The following is a 22,048-nucleotide window of genomic DNA, read 5'->3' as shown; positions in this document are numbered from 1 at the left end:
ACACCTGCTTATGTCCACCCAGGGCTGCTCCTCTCCTTCACCTGGGTTCCTGGACTTTCTCGCCTTCACCTCTTCAGGCTGGGCCAGCTTGCTTTCTCATGTGAGCTCACAGTATCCTTTTTAAAAAGTCCATATCTTTGTAATTATCCATTGGCTGCTATTTGTTTAGTTAAGATCTGCACACACACACATACGCACCCGTTTGTCTGTAAGTGCCTTGAGGTAGGGTCTTGTCGATGTCTTCTTCTTTGCAACCTGCACTCGATAGAATCGTGTCCCTCAAAGATTCTGAGGTCCTTCCTGGAACCTCAGAATGGGGCCTTATTTGGAAGCAGGACTGCTACAATGAGGTCAGTGCAGAGTGGGCTCTTAATCCAATACAACTCGTGTCCTTATAAGAAGAGGGAAGCTCAGAGGGATGCATGGAGAACACTGTGTGACCACAGAGACAGAGACCGAAGCCACGCAGCTGCAAGCCAAGGAAAGCCATGAGCTGCCGTCAAACACCAGGAGCTGAAGACGCAAGGAAGGATCCGCCCCTAGAGCCTTCCAAGAGAGCATGGCCTTGCCTATGCCTGGACTTCCAGCTTCTACCCTCCAGAACTGTGAGATGGTATAATACATTTCCATTGTTATAAGTCACTCAGTTGTTGATACTTTGTTGTGACAACCCAATACATCGAGTCCCCGTGCCCAGGGTCTAGCACCACGCCTGGTCTGTGCTAATGGCCATCCTGGAAATGACATGTACACATAGTATCCCATATTGAAGTTCAAGCTTTAGTCAATAGTCCCCTATTCTCAACTTCACAAACCACACATGTCTTCATTTGGGTAGCCCAGGAGCAGACCAAGGCTAGGATTCCAAGGGCAGATATTTTAGCAAGAGGTGACCCTGGCAAACACCAGCAGGGCTGGGGAAGCAAGGCAGAGGAGGGAAGGCGTCAATGGGGTGCCCAGCAGAGAGTTTGAGGTTACCTGTGTGGGCCACTAGGGCACAGACTCCCTGGGGACCTCTGGGAGACAGGGTAGACAGTACTTCTTAGAGAATCCCACCCACGCAGCGGAAGAGTGCTGGCTGAGAACAGGGACAGAATCTGATAGCACCTGCTACAACTCTGGAGACATAGAAGTGTCACCTCTTATGTTGTCAAGTTGGAAAAGAATACATGCAAATTCCATTTAATGCCTCTCCATAAAAGGAACATTTAACATTACCAATGTCAAGATGATCATTTTCGAATAGAAGGAGTTTTTTACGTTAAGTTTCTGCTAAGGTCTTTCTGTCTTTGTCTTTATTTTGTCACTGTTGTTAGTGTGGGTTTTTGGATTTTTTTTAGGGGGGAGGGTAGTAGATTGCGTAACTAAACTTTTATCGTAGAAAAAAAATTTATACTTGCAGAAAAGTTGCAAAAACAGAGAGTTTCTATATATCCTTTACCTGGCTTCCCATAATGATGACATCTTACATAATCATAGTACTGCTGTCAAAACTAGTAAATTAATATTGAGACAATACTATTAATTACTTGGTTCTAACTTTTAGACAGTTCATCACTAAAAGTGATACCAATCCACAGATTAGCATCTGGGAGCCACTGTCTTAATCTATCCTGAATAAGTGTGTCATGGTGCAAGTCTCTTTGATAAATTTCTGTCTTGCTTCTGAGCAGTTGACAAGTTAAAATTGGCCTCCATCTGTGGTTGGGACCCACAGATCAATCAAGAATTTCTTAGCACACAAAGGCCATGCCCTCAGCCTCAGTAGCCCATGCAAGTTAAAACAAAAAGGCAATGCCTACAAATGCCTATATTGTATGCAATATACATAAATGCATGCATTCTATATAAAAGTGTCCATGGTACTCTATGTGTACAAATGGACACTGAAGGACAGGTATTCATCATCAGCTATACTAGTGGCTTTATTAAGATTTCATTTACACAACATAAGTGTTTACTTGTTCAAAACATACAATTTAATGCTTTCTGTTTTATTGACACAGTTGTGTCAGTATCCCCATAATCTAATTTTAGGACGCTTTCGTCATTCTAAAATGGAGGCTCATAGCTATCAGCAGTCATTCCCCATTTCCACTTTCCCTCGCTTTTCAACCACTAATCTGCTTTCTGTGTCTACGGACTGCCCTATCCTGGACATTTCGTATGAACGGAATCATATAATATGTGGCCTTTTTTGTCTGGCTTCTTTCACTTAGCATGATGTTTTAAGGTTCCTCCATGTTGCAGTAGGTATCAGGACTTTATTCCTTTTTATCACCAGATAATAATATCCCACATATAGCATATATGGATATACTACATTTTGTTTACCCATTCATCAGTTCATGTGTATTTGGGTTGTTTCCACTTTTGCATTATTATGAATAATGTTGCTGTGAATATTCCATGGGTTAAATTTGATCAAAAATAGTGAGAACTTGGATCTGCAGGAAAATATTCATTCTACAGTAGAAGGGCAGCATGAACAAGCCATGACCTCAGAAGACTGGAGATCTGCGGATCTCAGAGAGACTTTATCTATCAGCAACACAACTTTAAGGGATGTCTGCGCTGAGACTTACCATGTGTAGGCAGCTGTGTGCTGGACTCTGCAAGGAATATCTCATTTGATTCTCCCTGGAACAATTTCATTTTACAGATGGAGAAACTGAGGCTTGCTCAAGGTCACACAGGAGGAAGGGGTAGAGATCAGATTTAAATCCATGTTAGCAGGACTCCAAAGACCACTTTCTTAGCTGGGACACCGTACCAAGATGCTGGGGCGGGGACCACAGGCAGGGGAAATGTGGACCCCGGGACGTGTCTGCACTGTTTGTCTCTTGACTGTTTCCTATCCGCTTTGCTGCTGAGTCACCCATCGCCAAATCCCAGCCTACTGTGGAAAACTGGCTTCAAAGGCAGGAGTTTAATTCTTCCACAAGATAGTCTCCCCGAACCAAATCTCATTAATAAAAGATGATAAATAAATTTTAATAAAGGATTTGCCGAGATACTTCTGCAGCAGCACATACTGTCAAAAACTTTTCTCCCCCTTGAACAAAAAGGATTTTTCTCAGCAGGGCAAAATAATCTCCACTCCTTTATGGCAAGTCTACCGACTGCTGGTGTGGAAGGAGCCCCGGCTTTAGGTTTGCATTTACATGTGCTGTTGTTCATCTCCCTGGCATATTCAAAATATGCCATTAATTACTGAACATCGTCAGGTTTGGAAAGGAAAAAGAGAGCACATAATTGGAGACTCCCTTCCACTCCGAAAATGTTTGGAGGGACATGGGAGGAGATCATTGCAGTGTGACTGGTTGTCACCCCTGAGCCGGCTGATGACAGCAGATGTCAGCACCGCACAGCAGAGAGCATCCTCCTTGGAAGGCAGCTCGCTCAGTGGAAACGCTGCCATGGCTCAGGGCAGACCATGGCTTGGCATTGATGATGTTGCTTTGTTTTATTGCACGGTCTGAAAATCTGCCTCTGGATTGTGGAGCCAAATTGCACAGCCCAAAAGGCACCGGTCCAGCAGGCGATACAGGAGCCTGCTCAGCTCCGGCAGCAGCTGTGCCAAAGCAAATCTTCCTAAGCCAAACAGTTCAAAGAGTGCCAGGGTCTTCCCTGCTCACAAGTCTTCAAGAGGCTTGCTTTGCACACGTCTTCTCTCTGTAGTTTTGCAGTTTCAAGTTTACTTAGGTTTGTTCCCTACGTGGTTGCACAACAGAACAAGAGGGCTCAGTCAGATCCCTCCAACTCTGATCAGAGGCAAGCCAGGACAGGACGCCATGTTTTCTTGCTGCCGGCAGGTTCAGAGAGCAGGTGCGGTGCTGTGACCGTAGCCATGCATGGTGGGCAGTCCTCGAAGGAGACGCTCCTTTCGTGTAGCTGCCATGCCTGCTCTGTGTTTTGCATTTTGTTCGGAGTCTGTGATGTGTGCTGCACCCTGCGAAGCCAGGGGCTGGAAGATATCACTGCAGAGTGCTTAGGAAGGGACAGCAAGGAGAGCTCACAGAATCCTCGTCAGTTCCGAACAATGCTGTAAAGCAGTGTGGGCTCCAAGCAGCTCAGATAAATTGGAAATCACATCCTTTCTCCAAGACAAAAACCTGCCACATCCTTCATTGTTAGACAGTGATGCTGGGCTGTGTGATCAGCCTTAAGTCGTGGCAAGGATGCAGGTGGCTATGAATTGAAGCCTAGATCTGTCTAGACCAAACATAAGACGGGACAACCACCCTCAGGCTTTCCCTCCAGACCCCGCTCTCATTGCCACAGCACCCTGATTTCTCTGAGGACATTTGGGGGTTCTCATTAAGGGTGACCCACTTGTCCTGATTTGCCTGAGACTTGCCTGGGTTTAGCATTTGAAGTCCTACATCCTTGGAAATGCCTCAGTCCCAGGCAAGCTGGAGCCGTGGGTCACCACATTTGTCTTTGCAACCCTTACTGGCCAATTCCCAATATATTTTTGTTCATCCGTGTAAGACTTACTCTGTGAATATTTAGTGAGCACCTACTGTGTGCCAGGCACTGTTCCAGGTGCTGAAGATGGTGTCAAAGCAGGCAAAGTCCCTGCTCACACAGGAAAGAGACAGCGCCACTGAATCAATGCATCGCCAGCATGCTCTAGGGTAGCAAAGGCTGGGGTTCTAATACAACTGCACGCAGGAGAGACAGAGTCCTGGGGTGGGATAAAACCATGTTAAATGTCCAACAACAGCCTCGGGAATGAGCTGGCATTAAAACAAAATCAAGAAGAAAGGGAGAGATGGGGCCTTGTGGTCATACAGGGGCAGAGTGGTGTGTGCTTGGAGTCCTGGAGGAAGACAGGGAGGCCAGGCATGTCTGAAGCAGAGAGGATGTGGGGAGGATTCACAGGGAGGAAGCAGAGCGGTGCAGAGGCGTCTTTGTCCATCCAGGCCGCACCGTAGCCTGGGTGGCTCATAACCAACAGAAAGTCATTTCTCCCAGGCTGCAAGCTGGCAATGCACCATCACAGCTGTGGCAGATGCAGCGTCTGGTAAGGGCCCTGGCTTCTGGCTCACAGACTTGCCTCCTCTCTGTAACCTCACACGGTGGTAGGTACAAGGGGGCTCTCTAGGACCTCTTTTAAGAAGGCACTAATCCCTAATCACCTCCCAGAGGCCCCACCGCCAAATATCATCACGTTGGCAGATAGGTTTCAACATATAATTTTTTGGGGAATGCAAACATTCAGACCTTAGCATAGAACTTAAGGGATGTCAGATCATGATTCAGTTTGATTAACTTAGTTAGTTACATGTTCTTTGTAGCAAGGTAGTACAAAAAAAAATGTTATTCCAAGAGCTGGTAACTATCTTTTCTTAAGGAGAAATATGTCTTTGTTTAGAAAAACTACCTCACAAAGCCACACGGGTAGGTGAGACCCTGAAATTTGGTGAATGGAAATGAAGGAGTGAAAATGGTCATGCAGTTGCTGTGCGTGAGAAGGGAACAGAAACATGGAGGTGAGAGAGACAGAGGAGCAATGAGGCTGAAAGTGGGAGAAAAGAGAGGGCCGGGGTGACCACACGGACAGAATGATTCACTGAGGGACTTCTAAGACTTGGAATGCCTGATACTCAGCTGGCAGTTGTCAGGATGCAGAGCTGTAAAATCTTCCCGTGACTTCCTAAATGGAGTAAACTAGCGATGGTGTCAAGTTCATTTGTACCCGCTGAGAGTTAGGGTCCTCCACGAACCTGTGCAGGCTCTCTGGCTGCCTGGCCAGCAGAATAAAGAGCAAGTGATACAGGCTCTGCTGGCTTCTGAGTCCACACCTAGGCCCTGACACTTGCACTTCTGCTTTCTGTGCCTTGGACTCTCTGTTCTTAGAACCCAGCCCCCGTGCTGTGAGGGGGCCTGAGCAGCCCCATAGAGAGGAGACATCTGCCTGAAGAGGAATCAAGGCCCTGACGAACAGCCCTGTCTGACCTCCCAGCCCCAATTCTCCAGCCATATGAGTGAAGCATCTAGGAGATTCATGAGGAACATTAAGAGTTGTTGATGTTTTCGGCCACTATATTTTGCGTGGTTTGCTCCCAGTTGCAGGTAGCCAGGGCACTGAATTGTGAAGAAATCACCTTCACGACAGCCTGGAGGAAGTTGTGTTGTGATCACTGAGGAAAGAGACTGAGTCCTACACCCAGGGCCAAGTGATACAAACCTGAGCAGCCTAGGCAGGAATGCTGCAGGGCTGCAAAAACTGAGTCATCTGGGTAGAAGCTGGAGGCTGGCGTCAAGAACTGGCAGCCCCTGGCAACTGGTGGAGATGGGGGAGGGCATCAGGTTTCTTATCTGTTCTTGAGATAATTTTGTCAAGAACTCAAGAGGCACGGTGACCTCATCTGATATTTAGGTTCCCACTCCCTGCTGAGCAGAACCCATCACGCCAGTCCACTCAGGTTGGGCTGTTCTTGGGCAGTGTCCATCCCAGATCTCTAGGCACTCCTCGCCAGGCACACAAGATACCCACGCTCTTCCTTATACCTGGTCTTTTAGGAAGTGCTCTACCAGCTGCAAGACAATGGCTATGAGGGGCACCAGGACCATTTTATTTGGTACAAATGCACCTGGACAGTGTCCAGTGAAAAGAAATAGAGTTCCTGCTGCACTGTGTGAGCAAACAGAGCTGAGCATGTGGAATTTCCCTAAAGTTAAAGCTTCCATTTCTCCTGTTCAACCAAACGTGAGTTGAAGATTTACCAAGAAAGAAGACACTTGCCAAGGTTAAAATGACTGTATTCGTTCAGTATTCTGAGCCCTTTCATATGACTCCTAATCTTCACAATAATCCTCTAATATGCCAACTTGATTTTGTAAGCGAATTTATCAAAATTTATAAATTTTATAAAATAAAGCCCCAAAAGAATGAAAACCTAGCTCAAGCTATGTATCTTAAGGTGGAAGACCCAGGGTTTGAACCCAAACAGCCTACATTTTAAGCGCTTTCTAAAGCACCATAAAAATGCATTAATTTTGGATAGTTTCTAAAACTAATTTCAGTGGATTCATGTCTATTTAAGTTACAACTGTGTATATAATTGCATAAACTTTCCAACACAAATAAATCTAAGCACGCCAGGCTTTGCAAGGAAACCTCCAGCCTCGAAGAAAGCATATTTCATTATACAAGTAGTCATACTGTAAGTGGTATGAGGAAAGCAAAAAGACCATCTCAATCAACACTCTGCAACTGGAATTCCCCTGAAATCTCTGTACTAAATCAGAAATTATCTAAACCATAAATGAGTTAACTAAACTACAGATCAAGTGTCTAAATACAAAAGCATTAGAACATCAGAGAGCAATACCATACAGGTAGATATCTGCTTATTTATTCCTGATGCTGTGACAGCATTTATGTCTATTTTTTATTGAAGGAGCTTTTTTCATAGATAATTCAATACAAATTATTTGAAAGAAAATGTATTTTGTTATTACTTGGAATAGAAAAAGGCAATCATGTTGGAATGGAATGCAGATAAAAAATAAGATCATATAATAAAGGATACAGCATTTGGCAATTTAAGTAGAGTCATTCAAAGGTAGGTGATTCATGAATAAGCTGAAAAGTGGTTTGACTAATGTTTTTGGACCACCTACTATGTACTGGGAAAATGCTATATTAGCCTTCATTTTAACTGATAATGCAATGCTATAATTTGTAAAGGAAAATATTTATTTTGCAGGAAAGTCCCTGCAGGGGACATTGACGTGGGAGGAGCTCACAGGTGCTAATTCTCCTGAGGCTGGCACACCTTTCTTTTCACCTATACCATCCAGGCAGAAGAGATGCTCCCTCTCTGAGTGCCCTCTGTGTTTGTGGGGAGGGACATGTGCCAGAGTTCCGGCCAACGCGATGTTAAGTGAAGTCTTCTAGGTATTGGGTCCTGGGATAGAAATGACTGGCACAGATCTTCCCTTATTCTTACTGCCTTGAATGTCAATATGCTGTCTGGAGCTACAGCAGCCATTTTATTACCATGAGGAAGAGATTTGCAAAGATGTAGACTCTTACATTGTTGATCTACTAAACCAATGCCAAGAACTGACTACGTTCAGCTTTCTTGTCATTTTAGAGAAATAAGCCTTTAATTATTTAAGAAACATTGAGCACAGCTTTGTTTTTGTTGTTGTTGCTGTATGTTTGTGTAGCCAAAACATTCTTAACTGTGTATCCCTTGTATTATGTGAAGGGGATACAATGGATATTTATTCTTCTTTATATTGACAACTATAGAAATGAAGTTTGGCTGTTTTCTTAACACTTAAAGATAACCATTCATGGCCATTAAAAATAGGACATATGACTTCAATATTATGAAAAAATGATTAAAGGCAATATAATCCATACAGCAAAGAAAAAAAGAGGCATAAATGCAGAATACAGAAATAGAATGACAAGAAGATCAAGTATATCATATCCATTGCAACAAAACTGTAAATGTGTTAAACTTTCTATCAAATGATAAAATATCTCCTACTGGTAAATATATATCCAATTATATATGTCTAAAAGACACTCCAGTATAAAGTGATAAAGAAAAGTTAAAGATAAAAGGAATACTGAGAGAAGTACTTCTATAACTAGAATAATGCATCTTATTAGAGGTTAAACGGGAAAATCCTGTCATCACCTGCTACATGGATGTAGGCATAGAAAGGCATCTGATACTATTCAATGTTCTTTTCTGACAAATTCTCCTAATAAACTCAAATCGGAAGAAAATTTGCTGTCATGGTAAAGACTAACTATCTTCAGGGAGTACCACTTGAAGCATTCCATTATTGTCTATATAAAGGTAAAAATCCCCATAAGCTTCATATTTGTCATTGTTTTATCAAAAGTAATTAAGCATCCTAAAATGGTATGTTAGAAAAATAGAGATGATCCTTATTACTTTCACACAGAAAAAAAAGTCTACCTGGAAAACAGAAGAGCTACTGAGATACTAACATTAATTCATTAAATGACCTGTTAACAAATAATAAATCAATGCGTGTCTTTACCCACAGTAACCAGTTAAAAAAATAAAATAAAGATTCCAGGTGTAATAGCCACAAAAATGTAACATACCTCAGGCTAATCTCAAAAAGAAATGTACAGGACTTCATAAAAATATTATAGCACTGTACTGAGAGATATAAAAGACAATGAAGAAATGGAGAGGGCATCATAGTCTTAAGTAAGAAGGTCTGATGTAGTAAAAGTATCAAACTTTAAACTATAAATTTAGTGAAATTCCAATGAAAATTCTTCTATAAGGCTTTTTGAATCTTAATATGATTTTAAAGTTGTTCAAGAAGAAAAATTGGATAAAATCAGTCAAAAAGTTATGAAAGAGAGAAAGAGAGAGAGAGAAAGGGAGGGAGGGATAAAACAAGAGAGGAAGAAAGGGAGGGAGGGGAAGGCAGAGGTGGGTTGTCTTAACAAAATATGAACAGTAAGTTAAAATAGTCTCTTATTATCCAGAAATAGCCACAAATATCACCAGGACAGATTCAAAACTTAGAAGCAAACCCATGAATAGTATGTGATAAGAATGACATTACAAATTGATGGTACAAGGTGATGGATATGTTAATTTGGTTGATTGAACCATCCTAGGTTGTATACATATACCCAAACATCATATCGTACTCCGCGACTGTATATAATTATAATGTGCCAATTAAAACAATATTAACAGTAAAATTATTTTTAAAACTAACACTAAGTGGTTAATTCAACAGATGTGAGATCATTTATAATAAAACAAAGTTGGATCCCTACTCGCGGCTTGCACCAAAATAGAATCCATGAGTATGAATGATCGCAGGGTCAAAAGGGAAGTAATAACTTGGAGAAAATATCTGCATTATATGTGTATGATATTCTTAACGCCCAAAGAGATCTTCTAAATAAGAAAGTGAGAAGCACCTCAATAAAAAGATGGTTAAAAGATATGATTAGGTAATCACAAAAGAAGACGCAAACGTTTGAAATTACCAGAAGTGGAATGAATTCTATAGCAACGTTCCGTTTCTCACTTAGAAGCTTGGGAGATATTTGGAAAGTTGTGATGATGTTTGGTGATCAAGGAAAGGTGGAATGGAAAACCCATCAGGCCGGGGAGTGTAAACTAGTAGATTTTACCATGGAGAGTAATTTGATGTTATTATAGCAACCTTGCAGGAAAGTATCCCAAGAAATAATCTCAGATGAAGACAAATTAAGAACAAGGATGTCAGAGATGTGATAGTTACAATAGTGAATATTGAGGAAAAAAAAAACTTAGGAGGCCAAGAATAAAGGAGTGGTAGTCCAAATTAGGGCACCTCCATTCGAAGGCATGCTATGCAGTTATGAATAAATGTTTTTAGAGAATATTTCATGGCATGGGAAAGAAAGGTGAACAAGAGAAGGGTACACTATCATATAGATGAACAGTGTCAGCAAGGAAGAAGAGCAGGAGGTGGTGGGGAAGGAATGGCTGGAATTCAGTTCTCTTTCTCTCTTACAGGAAATGGATCTCCTCAGGGTCCCCAGGATGATAAGTCTGGATAGAACCATTGAGTCATAGCATTTGGACAGAGACCTCAAGTGAAGGATTTTTTTCTTCAGTTCTTAGAGGTAGTTATGCTTGTTTTTCCCCCGCTTAAAGATGGAGGCTAACCCAGCCGGCTGACAGTGTGTATCTGAGGCAATTCTTCTCACCGTGACCATTGGTTTGTCAGATTTATTTGCAGCAGTAATTCATACCAGACAACTTAACACCATTGCTGTTTCCTCCCTGGCAGTTCAGGGACATTGAGATGAATCTTCAAAGTGGCAATATAGCCCCAGATGCTGGGCACTGTCCCAGAAATGGGCCATTTGTCCCATGTGGGCGCCTGCAGAAGCTGACATTGCCCAAGCTCAAGCCACACCCATGTGTCAGGGAACAGGTTGGCTGGTGCTTCTTGAACTAGAGTTTGTAGAGTTTGATTTGAGAGAAGTCTACAGTATTTGGAGGAAATGTTTTTTTAAAGAAGACTCACAAATCATCTGTGCTGACTAGGCATTGGATACCTGCCCAACAGGTACATATAATCTCGTCCCAGTACATAGACATAAGGGTCATTTATACGAATCTCCTATCTCCTACACCCTTTTAATGGATGAAAACCCCATCCTTTATTGCACTTTGCCATTTTTGCAACACTTGTTATATAACTATATTCCAGGCTGCAAAGAGAGGCTAACAAAGGCAAGTCAAGAAAACTAAGACATGATTCCTGCTAGTAAGCATCCCACGGTCTACTTGGAAAAACAAATCTATAAGCCAATAACTAGAACTCTGAGTACAGTGAAAAGGATGTGAAGGAAGGGTTATGGGAATTGGAATGTGATGCTCAACCCTGCCCCCAGGGAGATCCGTCATAGAGACAGTGACATCTGAGCTGTCAATACGAGTCTTCAAAACAGACTGGCACATTTCCCTTGAAAGTCACAGCATGTGCAAAGATGCAAAGATGCAGAAGTGGGAAGAGCACAGAACTTGGTATCTGCAGGCACTCGGGCCACCTGGGTAATATTACATTGATTTCTGGCATCCCTTGACATGACCATGAAAATCCAATTTAGTATAGGTTGCAGTTTTTAACCAAGGACTCCTGGAGCCGAGAGAGGCCTGAGCAGACTCTCCAGGGACCCTGAAGCCCCTGAAAGCAGGTGTATTTTCCTGGTCCACAGTTTTCATGAGATTCTTATGGGTCCATCACTCCCAAAGGTTCCAAGGGTCATGTAGATATGGTTAACTCTTGTGTTGCTGGACTGTGTCTCATGGAAAACCTTGAAAAGAGAGAACCACAGGAGTTCCCCAAGACCTGCTTACATTCAGGCAAGGTTGATATCTTTGAGAATAAAAGTCCTCTCCTTTCACAACTGCAGTCCCATCAGTCCATGTCAAACTTAGGTTCTGAGTGCTGAAAGAAAGCTCACCCAGCAGAGGTTCCCCCCAAGACTCCTCTAACACTAGGCCCCGGGGAAGAGATGCAGTGCAGGGGTGCAGAAGCAGCATCCAAGTATCTACCCTCTGAAACTGCCAGTGTCTCCGAGGTGCAACCAGCTTGGATCGTCACCTGCCAGAAAGAGCAACCCCAAGCGCCTCTTACAGGGTTATGTAAGGACCAAAATAAACCACATGTATGAATGTATTTTGAAAAGTATCAAGATGTGCTCAGCTATCACACTGTTGAAGGGCGAATGTAAACAGAGACAGGAGGCTGTGCTCCAGGCACACCCACATGGTGACCTTTTGGCATCTGAGAGGGCAGAGTGCTGGCTGGATTTTGGTGCTCCCCTTGCCCCCTTGTGCAGTGAGCAGCCTGCATAAAACACCTTGGACTTTTTCCTGAGGGCAGGCTGCTTGGGCAGCATAAAATGATAATAAGGTCTTTATTTGTCCAGTGTTATATACTATCCATGGGTTTTTTCTCAATTAATCTCATTACTATCCATAACCCCAACTATATTGATAGATAGTTGAACAGGCATTAGTATATTCACGTAAGCAAAGGGAAAAAAATAAGGATTGGTTCGCCAAAGAAGTAATACAGGTGATCATGATCAGTAAACATGGAAAAACCAAAAAGCTTTGCCTCCCTAGTCATTCAGTAAATACAAATTAAAACAAGATACTACATTCAACCTGTCACATTGGCAATATCGGCTTTGAAGGCTAATGCTTGTTTGATACATTGCAAAATTTACTGAGTAACTACTAGTTACCAAGAAGTAAAACGGGCAAAGAGGATACAGAGTACCTCTGTACCTGCACCAGTATGACCAAGTCCCTGTCCTCAGTGGGCTTCTGGTCTAGAGCAGGGCTGCTCAGCCTTGCACAATTGACATGCCATGCCAGGTCATTCTTTGGGTGGTGTGTGTGGTTGAGGGGAGGGGTATCCTAGGCATTGTAGGATGTTCAGCAGTGCTCAGCCTGCACCATTCGTTGCCAGTAGCACGCTCTCCATTTTTGGTGAGGATAAACAAAATTGTCTCCAGACATTACAAAATGTCTCCTGGGGGGCAAAATTGCACTTGGTTGACAACCACTCATTTAGGGTTAACAAGAAAACTGCAAAATCATATTTATGAGCTGTTTGTGGGAGGAGTATGTTAACTGAAGGGCAACGTGAAATGAAGCCTTAAACTTCCTCATACATATCACTCAAGCAAGTGAACTTCCACCAGCACAGGTAAACAGCAAGAGACCCTGGCACTGCTTGGCTCTGAATAAAGAAGTCAAGCCTTGCTAGAAATTCTAACCCAAGTCTACACCATCCAGGATACAGAGTTCAAGTTTGCACTTCATCTATAGGGCAGAAATTCCAAACCAAAATGAACATAACATTTGCATTCAGGCTGAGGAAAAGTGGTCTATAGGGACGAGTTTGTGTAACCAAAGTTACACAAAATTGTCACAATATATAGCCTCACCAGCTGAAGATAAAATGAAAATTAAAAATTCTAACCTAGATGAAGAAAAGCTGCATTGTAACAGAGAACCAGCATATACAACAAAGGTAACTGATCTATCCAATAACTTAGAAAAATTGAAGAATTAAAGGGAGTAAAGAATTAAAATACTCCATTATGAAAGAACAAAATACTATAAAAGAAAGAAATGATGGATTTAATTTTTAAAAATCTAGAAATGAAAAATATAGTCACTAACATGTAAAACTCAACAGATATTAGACATAGCTGGAGAGCAGAGCTGAATAAATCACTAGTCATGCAACAGAAATTTAGAAGATGGAAGTCGTGGCAAGAATTTCCAAACATAAACAATAGAATGAGAAGGCCAATGTATAGTCAAAACAAGTTACAAGTTATAGTCAAAACAAGAAGATAACAGAGATGGAAGAAAAGCAATCTTCAAAATGAAATCATTTTGAATTTTTCAAAATTGAGGATACAAATAAATCCTCTGTTGAAAACATATGAAATATATACACATTCCTAGATGCGTCCCAGTGAAATGAAGATTACCAAAGACAAAGAGAAAACCTTCAAAGGAGCCAGAAGGACAAGCAGTTCTCTACAAAGGAGCAATAATGAGAATAGCAATCAACTTCTCAGTAATAATAAAGACCACACAAGAATGGAACAATACATTTATGGACTATGAGAAAAAAATCTAAAACTTAATATTAAAATAAGCCGTTGTTTAAGAGTGAAGGCAAAAATTAAGACATTTTCAGACAAAGACTGAAAAATTAACTACTCACAGACCCAAAGTGAAAGAACTATTAAAAGAAGTTTTTGACTAATAAGAAACAAGTAGCAAAGAGTGAGAGTCAAGAAACAGCTGCGGCCGGGCGCGGTGGCTCAAGCCTGTAATCCCAGCACTTTGGGGGGCCGAGACGGGTGGATCACGAGGTCAGGAGATCAAGACCATCCTGGCTAACACGGTGAAACCCCGTCTCTACTAAAAAATACAAAAAACTAGCCGGGCGAGGTGGCGGGCCCCTGTAGTCCTAGCTACTCAGGAGGCTGAGGCAGGAGAATGGCGTAAACCCGGGAGGCAGAGCTTGCAGTGAGCTGAGATCCGGCCACTGCACTCCAGCCTGGGCGACAGAGCGAGACTCCGTCTCAAAAAAAAAAAAAAAAAGAAAAGAAACAGCTGCAATCCCACTATCAGTAAACATGTGGGGAATTAAATGTTCATTGATCATAAAAATAATCTTGATAATTACTAATTTACAGAGGTTAAAAATATGGTGACAGTGTAATACTAAAATAATATATCTCAGAAAATAGAATGAGTAATCAAATTTAAAAGTTTAGAGCTGGGTGCAGTGGCTCTTGCCTGTAATCCCAGCACTTTGGGAGGCCAAGGCGGGTGAATCACCTGAGGTCAGAAGTTTGAGACCAGCCTGGCCAACATGAAACACCATCTCTACCAAAAAAAAAAAAAAAAAAAAATACAAAAATTAGCTGGGCGGGGTGGCACAGACACCTGTAATCCCAGCTACTTGGGAGGCTGAGGCATGAGAACGACTTGAACCTGGGAGGTGGAGGCTGCAGTGAGTGGAGATCATAACGCTGTACTCCAGCCTGGGCAACAGAGCAAGCAAGATTCCGTCTCAAAAAATAAAATAAAATAAATGAAGTTTGAATGCCTTCATGTTGTTCAGGGGGATAAAAATGATTAAAATGTTCATTAAGTCTAGAATTCATTTCATTAAATCTAGTGTGCATGTTATAAATTTCAAGTTGACCATAAAAATAATTGTAATCAAATATGGACTTTTCATACCAAAACAGAGAAACCAGGGAATAAATGAACTCTGAATGACTATTCAGTCTGTAATAGAGACTAAAAAGAGGAGAAAAAATATTTTTAAAAAGACAATAAATTAAAACCACAAAATAACATAGTAGAACTAAACTCAGTAATCACAGTAGACATAAATTGGAAAAATACTAAAGTTAGAAGACAGAAATTTTGAGATAGAATCTATCCACCTCAATGCAGTTAAAATTAGAGCCGTAATAACACCAAAATGATGAAGGTGGGAAGGTGAAAAGCAGAAAGATGCCAGCAATTTGGCAGACACGTTGGGGCAAGCACAGAAAGAACTTACCCAGCAGCCTGATCTTGTCACCAAAGCCACATACAGCCTGTCCTGCGAGGAAGTCCCAGCATGCTCAGAAACCCAACGATCATCTCTGAGGACCTGAGTTTTGAAGTTCTCTGGCTCCAGTGAGCTCCAGGAACCCTGTGAAAAGAACCAGTCAAGCTGCATTCATAACACAGCCCAGGAACCTGAGCCACAGACACAGAGAAGACCTGCCCCTGCCGCCAGTGAAGACACACAAAAAAGCTCATCAAACTGAGCATTTTCCAAAAGAAAACCGTATTAAACAAACAAAATGGCAGGTAAATAAATGTCCTAATGCAGTGTGTCTAGGAGAGAGAGCTCAGTGGTCGAGTGTTGGTCTCAGGGTTTTCCTGGAAGTTGACGAGCAGCTCCTGTAATCCACATAGACAAGTTCCATGAAGAATGATTAAGACAGTTTTGGAGAAGAATGTGAAAGGCAGTATTGACCACTCAGTTATCAGCTATTAATCCTACATGAAATTAAACATGCATTTTTGTCCTAGGGATAAAAAATTAGGACCTTGGAACAGGGTAGAACAGAAATTAATATCTGGAACCCCAATATGGAATCGAATTAGCCTTAAAAACTAGCAGTGAATACACGGATCGTTTGATACCTGACAGTGGGGCAGTAAGCCACTCATAGGGAAACAATCTCATTAGATCCCTACCTTACATACAAACAAACTCCAGGTGAATTTTAAGGCAAAATCACTAGAAGGAAAACTGAGACTTTTAGGACAATGATAATCATCTAACTTTTCTTGAGTGAATATCAGATACCAGGCACTTTTTAGGACTTGACATAGGTTAACTCTGTTAAAGCTGCAAAACAAATTAACAAAGCAGGTACTATTATTACCCCCTTTATATAAACCAAGAAATCTCAGTCCAGAGAAAGATCTTTCTCCAAGTCACAGAGCTACTCAGCATGAGTGCTTACCAGCGGATTACTAAGGTATAATACAGGTGAGTGTCTCCACAGTGTTGCAGTAGGTATGTACTTCTTAAGACACCCACAGTATATAAGACACCAGTAAAGAAAAGGGCCAGACACAGCAGCTCACACCTGTAATCCCAGCACTTTGGGAGCCCAAGGCAGGAGGACTGCTTGAGCCCAGGAGTTCAAGACCAGCCTGGGCAACACAGCCAGACCCCATTCCTACCAAAAAAAAAAAAAAAGCTGGACATGATGGTCATGCTTGTAGTCCCAGCTATTCTGGAGGCTAAGGCAGGAGGATTGCTTGAGCCCTTATGATTAAAGCTGCCATAAGTCGTGATCATACCACTGCACACGAACGTGGACAACAGAGTGAGACCCTGTTTCAAAAAAAAGAAAATATTGACAAATTTGACTATTTAAAACATTAAATTTTTCTTTGACAAAAGACATTATAAACCACATTAAATGATAAGTTCGAATCTGACAAAACAATGTCTTTGCAAGGCATGTACCTGGCAAAGAAATCTTATCTAGAATACATAAAGTAGTCCTATAAAATAATAAAAGAAGTCTATTCAAATCAATTAAAAAAATTGACAAATTGTAGAAGAGGAAATGGGAGGAGCAAATGGAAAATACGTTCCACTTCCTGAGTAATAAAGGAAATGCAAATGAAAACAGTAGGACAGAATTCCCACATATTCAGATTGGCAAAAATGTGTCATCTGCCAGTGTTCTGCCCAGAAGGCCCTGCGGGGGTTGTGAGTCGGAGCAGCCCCTTCGGAGGCGAGTGGGTGCCCCTGCAGCCGCACATCTCACAGAAGCCTCTCGGGGTCTGCAAGCAGCCTGCTTCCTGTCCCATCTCTGGGTAGACAGCTTCCTCATACTTTGTCATCACAAAACCTTATTTCTTCCCCGTGTCTGTAGGTGCCATTCAAAGCCCCACGGAAATTCTCCCACAGAACACAATGAGCCATTAAATGGAACGTTGAAGATGAATGTTTAACCACACGGAAAAGCATTCACCATATATGGTTAAATGAAAAGGGTTTGAAAACATTTTGTATAATTAAGTTCAATTTTTAAGTAAAGAAATACATCAGCAAAGAGAGAATATGCAAAAACTATACACTAAATATGCTCCCTGTTTACAGTTGTCTCCTGGTATCCAAGGGCGATTGGTCCCAGGACCTTCTGCGGATGAACTAGCATAATATTTGCATCTAACTTAACACACATCCTCCCATAAACTTTAAATCATCTCTAAATTACTTATAATATATAATCCAGCATAAATGCCATGTGAATGATTGTTACAGTTTATTGCTTTTTATTTGTATCATTTTTAAGTGTTACATTTGTTACTTTTTTTCTAATATATTTGATCTGAGGGTGATGGAATCCTCAATGCAGAATCTGTGGATTACGGAGGGCTGACTGTACTGCCATATGTTTATTTCTAATTTGTTTTATATGTACTTTTTAAATTTTTCTTTCTTTTCTTTTTATATGGTCTACTTTCAAAAAATTAAATCTTCAGGATGAAATAAACAGTGTAACTTTTATAATTAAAGTGGATTTTAATAAACACTGTTATATCATATACATACACACACACGTACGTATATATGAACGTTTTGTTTTTCTTCCCTATTCTAGGCTCTGTGTTAAGTGCTTCATCTGCCTGAACTCCAGGCCCACTTCCCAGGTGGGGAGACTGAGGCTGAGCAACATTACATAGCTTGCCCTCGGTCCAGCAGCCAGGACTCAGAGCGGGCCTGGCTGACATGGACACCCTTTCCCTCCTCCATCATGCTGTTTAGCCAATGACCCAGCTGAACCCCCAAGCCTAGGCCTTCTCCCCCAGGCAATGCGAAGACACAGGCGGGTCTCCTGGCTGCACCACTCTCCCTCGCACCTCCGCATACAGGTGCTACCTCGTGTTCCCAAAGGATGAAACCTCAGGTTTGCAATGAAGCTAAATATGTCTCATGTCATGGTGGAAGAATTCCCAGACTCTCCTCCTTTCAGCAGAGAGAATATCTCGAGGGAAGACCTCTGCCTAGATGGACTATCAGCAAAAAAGGCCACGCCATGGTTATAATGTGGGGAGACCGTAATGTTAACTGAGCATTTACCGTGTGTCCGACAGACGCTCTGCAGGCCTCACCTCCTAGGAGGCCAACGGACTGAGTCAGGCCTGCCTGAGCTTCTGTGTTCATTTCCTAGAGGTGCCTTCATAAAATACCACCAACCAGGCAGCTTAAAACAACAGAAATATATTCTCTCCCAGTTCTGGAGGCCAGAAGTCCAAAATCAAGATGTCAGCCAGGTTGGTTCCTCCTGGGGCTCTGTGAGTGAGTCCTCCCCTGCCTCTCATCCAGCCTCTGGTGGTCCTTGGAGGTAAGTGATGCTGATGGTCACAGATCCCAGGTCCCATGGCCAGGTTTGGTCTCCACCAGCCAGGCCTGTCACTTCACCGAAGCTTACAACAGATCCCTCATAGGATAAAATAAGATGGTATCATAGTCCAAATAAACAACAAAAAATGTATTTCTTGGCTGAGCACGGTGACTCACACCTGTAATCACAGCACTTTGGGAGGCCAAAGAGGGAGGACCGCTTGAGCCTGCGAGGTTGAGGCTGCAGTGAACTATGATCGTGTCACTGCACCCCAGGCTGAGTGACAGAGAGAGTCCCCGTCTCAAAAAATGATAACAAGACAAAACAAAATAAAATAAAATATGTATTTCTCACAGTTGTGAGGGCTGGAAGTGCAAGACTCAGATGCCACAGATTCAATGTCTAGTGAAGGCCAGCTTCCTGGTTCCTAGATGGCTGTCTTCTTGCTATGCTCTCAAGTGGAGGAAGGGCCAAAGAGTCTCTCCAGGTCCTTTTTAAAATAAAATTGCTAATCCCAATTACATTAGGGATTAAGATTCAAAACATAAATTTGGGGAGAACACGTTCAGGCCATAGAAGATGACCTTGTGAACTGCTTTCCACAGGGCCTGATACAAAATAGGTGTTCCATTATGATTTCCTGCCATTAGCTGCTGCAGCAGCATTTTGTCATACCTGGGTACAGCCGCCGTGTCTGGTCATGACAGTGGGACACCTTGGGTTTGCATCTGGCCCGGCTCAAACATTCCAACGCACTAGAACACTCTCTAGCACTCAATTTAACTCAGCAAATGCGTACTGGGTGCCCGCACACCCAGCACTCTGCTAGCGCTGAAGTTACTGAGACAATGAGGGCTTGACCTCAAGGAGGAGCTGGAGAAACAGAGACACAGCTGTCCAAAGAGATGGAGGCTGGAATCCCAGGCTACCTTTCACCAGCATGACTGACTTGGCCAAGCTCCTGAAACCTCTCTAAACCTCAGTTTCCATATCGGTAAGCAGAATGTACAGGACAACTCTTACCTTGTTGGGAATTGGCAGGACCCGATAAAGCAGCACTTTCAAAACTCTTGATAAAAAGTAACCATTTAATAAATGCTAGTGATTATCATCATGAGCAGAGCAGGAGAGGAGAGTGGGGTGGACGGGAGATGTGGAAGGAGAGGCGCTGGGGATGGCTTTGCCAAGGCAAGCTCTACAGAAAAGGTAGACAGTGAAGCCAGGCATTCTAGGGGGCAGACCCCCTGGGAAGGTGGTGAGGGACACAATGTGCTAGGTACCCCTGACCAATGTGACGGGCCATCACATAGTGGGGAATACAATATACGGGAGAACAGAGAGATGTTTCCAGGGGCAGAGCAGGACCTAAGTCCAAGCTGAGGTTTTCCTTCCGGTTTCAGGGAGAAAGAACTTCAGGTTTGACCCTCTCTGGGACTTTCTAGACATGAGATTCTCTGAAAGGACATTTCCATTCCTGTTCCTGAAGTCTTATCTCCAGGAAAAAGAAAAAAACAAAAAACTGTATTAGGACTGTTGGGACTGGTGGTTCTTTATTCTCTGAAAGTAATACAAATTTGAATATTGCTTTAGCATTTACAAAAACTATCTATGACCCTGAGATCGCGCCACTGCACTCCAGTCTGGGCAACAGAGTGGGACTCGGACTCTGTCTCAAAAAATTAAATTAAATTAAAATTTAAAAGTGGGTATAAATATGACGGCAGAACTGCCCTGAGCTGCTACTCTCAGCACACTGCCTATGAGGTGGCCTGTTCCGTGGGAGCAGTCATGGGGCTGTAACACTGCCATCTCAAAAAAGCATTTTCTTCTGCCACTGGCTTACCCTCAAATTCTTTCCTGGGTGAAGCCAAGAACCCTTTTGCTCTAAGCCCCAATTTGGGGCTCATCTGCCCTGTATCAATGTAATTTTTAGGAAGCTCCATTTTTTCATCTACAAAACATGGATGATAAGGAGAGTATCTACCACATGGGGTTAAATTGAATATTATATATGAGACCGTTAGCACACTGCCCAGCACGGAGTAGGTTATCAGCAAGTGGTGGCTATAATAATGTATGTTATGATTATTATATTTCTGCTTCTAAGAGATCTTAAATCCATGCACATTCTCTCCAATGCCATCATCTTAGTCTAGGCCACCATTATTTCCAGGCTCTGGAATGGCCCCTCAGTTCCACTTTTCTCCTCTAATACAGTCACCATATCACAGCAAGAAGAAAGAGCCTATCACACAGATTAGATTGCTTTTCCCATTGCTGAAATCTCTGCAATGGTTTTTCCATTATTTCTGCAAAATCCCTCCCTCTGGGATGCACAGCTTGTGCCCCCGCCCATGATCCTTTCAGAGTACTGAGCCACAATCAACTTCCTTTACTCCCTGGAAAATCCTATTCATGCCCTGCCCCAGGGCCTTTGCACAGGCCACTCCCACTCCTTGGAGCTTGCTCCCAGGTGTTCACTATCTTGGAACAATTGCCTCCTCCTCATCCTTTCCAAGCTTCTCAGAGATGCCTTCTTTGTAACAACCACCTCCAAAGCATCACTCATTGCACGCAACAGTAAAAGTATTCCGTGTATGTAGTCATTCTCTTTTATGCTGTTTCTCCCATTAGACGGGAGAGAGAAGTGAGGGAGAGAGCAGTGTTCATGTTCTTGCCCGCTGGTCTCCAGTCCCTAGCTCATGGTTGTCTTTGTTATAAAGAAGGAAAGCAGGGAGGGAAGGAGGGGACCGTCTGTGCTGCAGTTGGGAGCTGCAGGTAGAAGGGAGACATGGGCAATTCACAGCCAGTGGCCCGACCGCGCACGGTGAATTTTTCTTTGCCTGCTATCATTGACTGAGCTTTTATCTCAATCCCCCAGTCTTCCTAGAGAAGAATGCTTTAGCTGTCACCTATGGACCTACTCAGTTTAACTCACCAAATTTTTAGTCAAATGTGAATTTTTTTTTATCTTACTCACTAGTCCTGTTTGGGCAAATCGTCATACATTACTTTACCCTCCAGCCCCTTCTCCCTGTT

This window comes from Piliocolobus tephrosceles, chromosome 20 (genome assembly GCF_002776525.5).
Source record: "Piliocolobus tephrosceles isolate RC106 chromosome 20, ASM277652v3, whole genome shotgun sequence".
NCBI lineage: Eukaryota > Metazoa > Chordata > Mammalia > Primates > Cercopithecidae > Piliocolobus > Piliocolobus tephrosceles.
This window is presented reverse-complemented; position numbering follows the sequence as displayed.